The sequence below is a fragment of the Malus domestica genome, chromosome 10 (assembly GCF_042453785.1).
Source record: "Malus domestica chromosome 10, GDT2T_hap1".
Lineage (NCBI taxonomy): Eukaryota > Viridiplantae > Streptophyta > Magnoliopsida > Rosales > Rosaceae > Malus > Malus domestica.
Genome location: NC_091670.1, coordinates 19110969 through 19116968, shown reverse-complemented (window position 1 = coordinate 19116968; position 6000 = coordinate 19110969).

Here is a 6000-nt window from a genome sequence, read left to right as displayed (position 1 = left end):
TTTAACAACAAGTAACCTTTTTTTCTTTGTAGGTACCTCAAAACTTTCTTTGCAATCACCCAATGTGCCTTACCTGGATTTGATTGAAATCTCCCAAGTAAGCCAACTATGAATGCCAATGCCAAATCAGGCCTTGTGCAAATATTAGCATACATTAGACTGCCTACTAGAGAGGCATATGGCTTCATCTTCATCTTTTCTTTCTCTAACTCATTCTTTGGACTTTGTTGCCGATAGAATTTGTCACCTTTATTCACAACATCAGCATAATTGCAATGCTCCATGTTGAACCTAGCCAAGACTCTCTCAATATACCCTTTTTGTGAAAGTCCCAGAAGCTTCCTTTTTCTATCTCTAGCTATCTCTATGCCAAGTGCATAGTGAGCTTCCCCCATATCTTTCATTTCAAAATTGGCACTGAGCATTTTCTTGGTTTCTTGCAACAACTGCAAATTCGAACTTGCTATCAATATGTCATCCACGTATAGTACCAGAAAAATGAACTTGTTACCCTTGAACTTGAGATATATACAATCATCTAGCTTGTTATCTTTGAAGCCATATGATGTAACCACTCTATCAAACTTGAGATATCATTGCCTACTTGCTTGTTTAAGCCCATAAATAGATTTATTCAGTTTGCAGACCATGTTATCCTTCCATCTTTCAACAAATCCAGTTGGTTGGCGCATGTAAATGTCTTCGTCTAACTCTCCATTGAGAAAAGCTATTTTAACATCCATCTGATGTAGTTCTAAGTCGAAGTAGGCTGTTAAAACCATGATTACTTTCATAGAGTCTTTTGAAGAGACTGGAGAGAAAGTATCACAGAAATCGATTCCTTCCCTCTGTGTAAATCCTTTTACCACCAACCTGGCCTTGTATCTTTCTATTCTACCTTCGGAATCTCTCTTGGTCTTATAAACCCATTTACAGCGTATTGGTTTAATGCTAGAATCAGAGTTTAGCAATGTCCAAACTTTGTTTTTAGACATAGATTCCAGTTCCTCCTCCATGGCTTTCTTCCATAAGGCTGCTTGAGGAAATGTTAATAGATCATCAATATCCCCAAAGTCATATTCAATTTCTTGAAGATATACATAATCATTGGAAATCAAAGGTTTTCTAATTCTCATTGACTATCTCAATGATTGTTTCACATGTTGATCATTCTGTGTTTAAACTTCTTCATCTACAGTCTCTATAGGATCATCAATGTGTGGCTGCAAACTATTTTCAGTCATTGGAGTGTCCTCTTCTTCGATTATTGTTGAATGATTAGTGTAAATTGGAATTTGTATGTAATCACTTGAAGAGGTGGCAATGGCAGTTTGATCTATCTCTTCAAATTCAAATTCCTCAACTGCTAAACTTGAAACATCTAGATCTTCTAAGAACACTGCATTATGAGTCTCTTGAATTCTTGAATGTGCTTGTGGACAATAGAACTTAAATCCTTTGGATTTTTCTGAGTATCCAATAAAATAGCAAGTTGTTGTTCTTGAATCTAACTTCCTCTCACCAAGATTATAAAATCTTCCTTCAGATTTGCATCCCCCATACATGGAAATGTCCAAAGCTTGGCTTTCTCCCTATCCATACTTCAAATGGTGTACTTTTGATAGCCTTGGTTGGTACTTGATGCGATGAAAGTTAAGCACTCAAATTAAACCCTCTTTTGACAATTGTAGTATATGTATAAGTAAGGATCGTTCTGGACCGGGGATTAGGAGGGATTGCTAATCTAAACTAAACTGACCTACAAAAAGAAACTTAAAAACACTTAACTAGACTCTATAAACTCAAAACACTTAAAAACACAAACTAAAACATATTCTAACTAATTAGACACACTAAAGTAAAGGGGGATTGGGTTTTGGACGAAAATAAAGTAAAACAAAACAGAAACTAGAACTAAACAGATTTGCACGAAATTGGTTGTTTTGGATGGATGATGGGCTAGCTAGAAGGTCTTTCTCCACACATGACACACTTGCATACAAATCAATCTCCAATTGCTTTTCAATAAACTATGATGCTCAACACCCCAGATTAATCGTGATGCACAAATTAACCCTCAGATTTTCCTTTACTCATTGAATTGGATGAATGCATGCGACAACCCAAATCATTCTCTAAAAGTCCCCTATATGAATGCATAATAGAGATACAAATAAAGATCATTACGTTCCATAAAAATCATAAGCGTTGACGAGGCAATTGTAACTATGAATGCATGATACGTTTGCCAAGAATTCAATTAACGTGATTGTGATAAGCAACCTTCACTACTCATGAATATAAACTTGTAACGATTAGGTGAAACTTATTTATATCCTAGCATCAAATTCATGCATGAAAACTAAGTATGCATCCTTAATAAACATACACAAATCCGTTATGAATAAAATAGATAATTTAATTGCAATCACAACCTATCAAATCACAATTGGAAGAAATCAATTCATATTGCAAATATATTCATGGTTTCGAATTCTCCTCTAGCTAAAAGAGGTTTAGTTCCTCATACTTGCAATTAAACAGACACAATTGAAATTAAACATTGAAAACCAAAGTAGAATACACCTAGAATGCTCCAGTAATCCAAATTGAATGACTAGCACAACTCCAAGCAATCCTCCTTCCTTGTAAATATGTGGCACCAAGGTGTGAGTGGTGAATGGATGGTTTCTTGTGGTGGTGGATGGATATAGGTGAATTATGGTGAAGGGTGGAGAGTTGTGTAGATGATGTGGTGTCTTTGGATGATGGCCCCTAAATTATGGTGAAGGGTGGATGTATTTATAGGCTAAGGAGAGGAGTGTATGGAGTTGTAATGAGTGGATGTAATGGGTGTAGTGGGTGAGTGTTGTGGTAATGAGTGGATGTAATGGGTGTAGTGGGTGGATGTTTGGTAATGAGTGGATGTAATGGGTGTAGTGGGTGGATGTTTGGTAATGAGTGGATGTAATGGGTGTAGTGGATGTGTTGGGTGGAATGAGTGGATGTAGTGGTAGGTGAATGGATGTGTTGGGTGAAATGAGTGGATGTAGTGGTAGGTGAATGTGTTGGGTGGAATGAGTGGATATGGTGGTAGGTGAATGGATGTGTTGGGTGAAATGAATAGATGTAGTGGTAGGTGAATGTGTTGGGTGGTTGTAATGAGTGGATGTAATGGGTGTAGTGGGTGAGTGTTTGGTAATGAGTAGATGTAATGGGTGTAGTGGGTGGATGTTTGGTAATGAGTGGATGTAATGGGTGTAGTGGATGAGTGTTTGGTAATGAGTAGATGTAATGGGTGAGTGGATGGATGTTTGGAGAATGGATGTGTTGGGTGAAATGAGTGGATGTAGTGGTAGGTGAATGTATGTGTTAGGTGAAATGAGTGTGCTAAAATGGTTATTTATAGGGAGAGGATGATGCACAAACTTCAAATTTCATCCATTCCTTTTGCTCCAAGCATATGCTATCCATTTCATGCCCAAAAATGCTCCAAAATGCTCCAAAATGCACTTCTTTGCCACATTAACCCTTTGGACCTACAAACACACGAAAATAGCTTAAAATACTAAAATAACTACGAACTAACAACATAAATGCCAAGAAACAAGCTAACTAAGTCGCATAAATATGCTCCTATCAGTACTCGGTTCAAAATGTAATTGGATGTCTTGAGTGCTTCACCCCAAAGAAAACTAGGCAATTTTGACCTTGATATCATGCTTCTAACCATCCCAATGAGAGTTTTATTCCTCCTCTCGGAGACACCATTCTATTGTGGTGTCCCAGGTGTGATGTATTATGCTATAATGCCTTGTTGCTGAAGATATAGTGTAAAATGCCTCTTCTGTTGTCCACCCTCAGTGTACCTGCCAAAATACTCTCCTCCTTTATCGGATCTCACAATCTTAAATTGCCTATTTAGTTACTTCTCAACTTCGATCTTAAAGATTATGAAACAATTAAGTACTGCTGATTTTTCACTAATGAGAAAAGTATAACCATATCTAGAGAAATCATCAATGAAATTCTCAAAATAGTTATTTCCACATATGGTTTTAACAGAAAAATGACCACAAACATCAGTATGTATAATTTCTAAGAGATTTTGACTTCTTTTAGCTTCAAAGTTTCTAGCGTTAGTCAATTTTCCCTTCATGCAATCCACACATTCCTTTGCATTTTTAAAATTGAGTGCAAGAATCAAATTTGAGTTGGTTAATTGTAAAACTCTATCCTTTGAGATGTGTCCCAACCTTTTATGCCATAAATCATATGAAAACTCAGTGTCATGCATTCTTTTGATAGTAATATTTAAAACAAAACTTGGTTTTTCTTCAACAATGTGATATGTTTTCCATAATTTCCTATGTAAAACAGCAGTCCATAACACAGATTCTTTCTTATTTTTTTGGAAAAAATTAATGCAGGTATCATCACATGTAAAACCAAAACCTTGTTTTACTAATTTTGATGCAGAAACCAATTTTCTTTTCATGGCTGGGACATACAAAACATCATTTAGTTGAAGAACAAAACCAGACTTCATTTTTAATTTCATAATTCCAATAGCCTTAACTGCAACCCTTAACCCTTCTCCCACAAAAACACTATAAGAATCCTTACTAGTTTGTTTTTGTTTTTGAAAACCATGCAATGTGTTAGTTATATGAACTGAAGATCCAGCATCAAACCACCAAGAGTTAGCAGGAATTTTAATCAAATTTGACTCTACACACACATAGACATCAGTTCTACCTTCGCTCCTCAGCCAGTCTTTAAATCTTTCACAATCCTTCCTATAATGACCCTTGAGTTTGCAATGATGACATTTGATTTTTGAAACATCTTTAGGCTTAACATTAAGATTGTGAAATTTAGAGGATTTAGTATTTTTAGCAGTTCTACTAGGCTTAACAAAATTATTAGGAGATTTAGATGTCATACCAGAAGCATTAGTGGTCTCCTTATACCCAAGATGCACAAGATTCACAACTTCAATCTCTTTGCCCTTCTCTTGTCTTTGCCGAGATTCCTCTTGCACACACTGAGCAATCAATTCATCCACATTTCAAGTCTTATCTTGAGTATTGTAAGATACCTTCAACTGACTATACTTTGTTGGAAGTGCCTGTAGAATCATAAAAACAAGTTGCTTTTCTCCAATAGTGACATCCGTTGAGTTGAGTTTCTCAGCTGCATCAGTCATTCTCATGATATGATCTCTTATGGAAGTGTTTCCATCTATCTTGTAGGTTGTCAACATTGACATGTATTGACTAATCTCTGCCTTTTGGATTCTTTGAATTTGCTCTCAATAGCCTTGAGGTGGTCCACTGCAAGATCATGTCTCTTTATGCCTCCCCTCACCGTGTCAGTCATTGCACTTTCAAGAACAGATAAAGCAATTTTGTTGGCTCTCATCCATTTCTCATATTCATCTTTCTCGGATTTGGTGCTCTTATCTGTTAACATTGGTGGCTTGGGAGTGTCTAATGCAATGTCAAATTCGTTGAGAGTCAATAAGAGACCTATCTCTCGTCTCCATTTCTTGTAATTACTACCTCAGTGAGAATCGGCACAGTTGTAAGATTGAGAGTCTTGATTGAAACTGTAGACATGTTCAAAACGAAATCTCAATAGAAGAACCAAAAGTTCCTAATTTCAATCTACTTTCACTTAATTCACAACTCTTATGAATCAATTTAGTCATATATATGGATTTTTCATAGTCATGAAAAATACATATACAAATTAAACAACTCATTTGTGAATATCAGTCATTACACAGATCGAAATTTCAATTGAAACACCAAAAACCAAAAGAAACAACATGCGGATCAATAAAATGCAAACAAAGACTCCAAATATTTCATAAGTATCATACGACATCATGGTTTGAAAACCCAGAACACATCTCTATATATATGACTACTATTAATACATGAGAGATCAGGAAAACATAAAAATATTGCAGACATCATAAATAATGCAACGGAA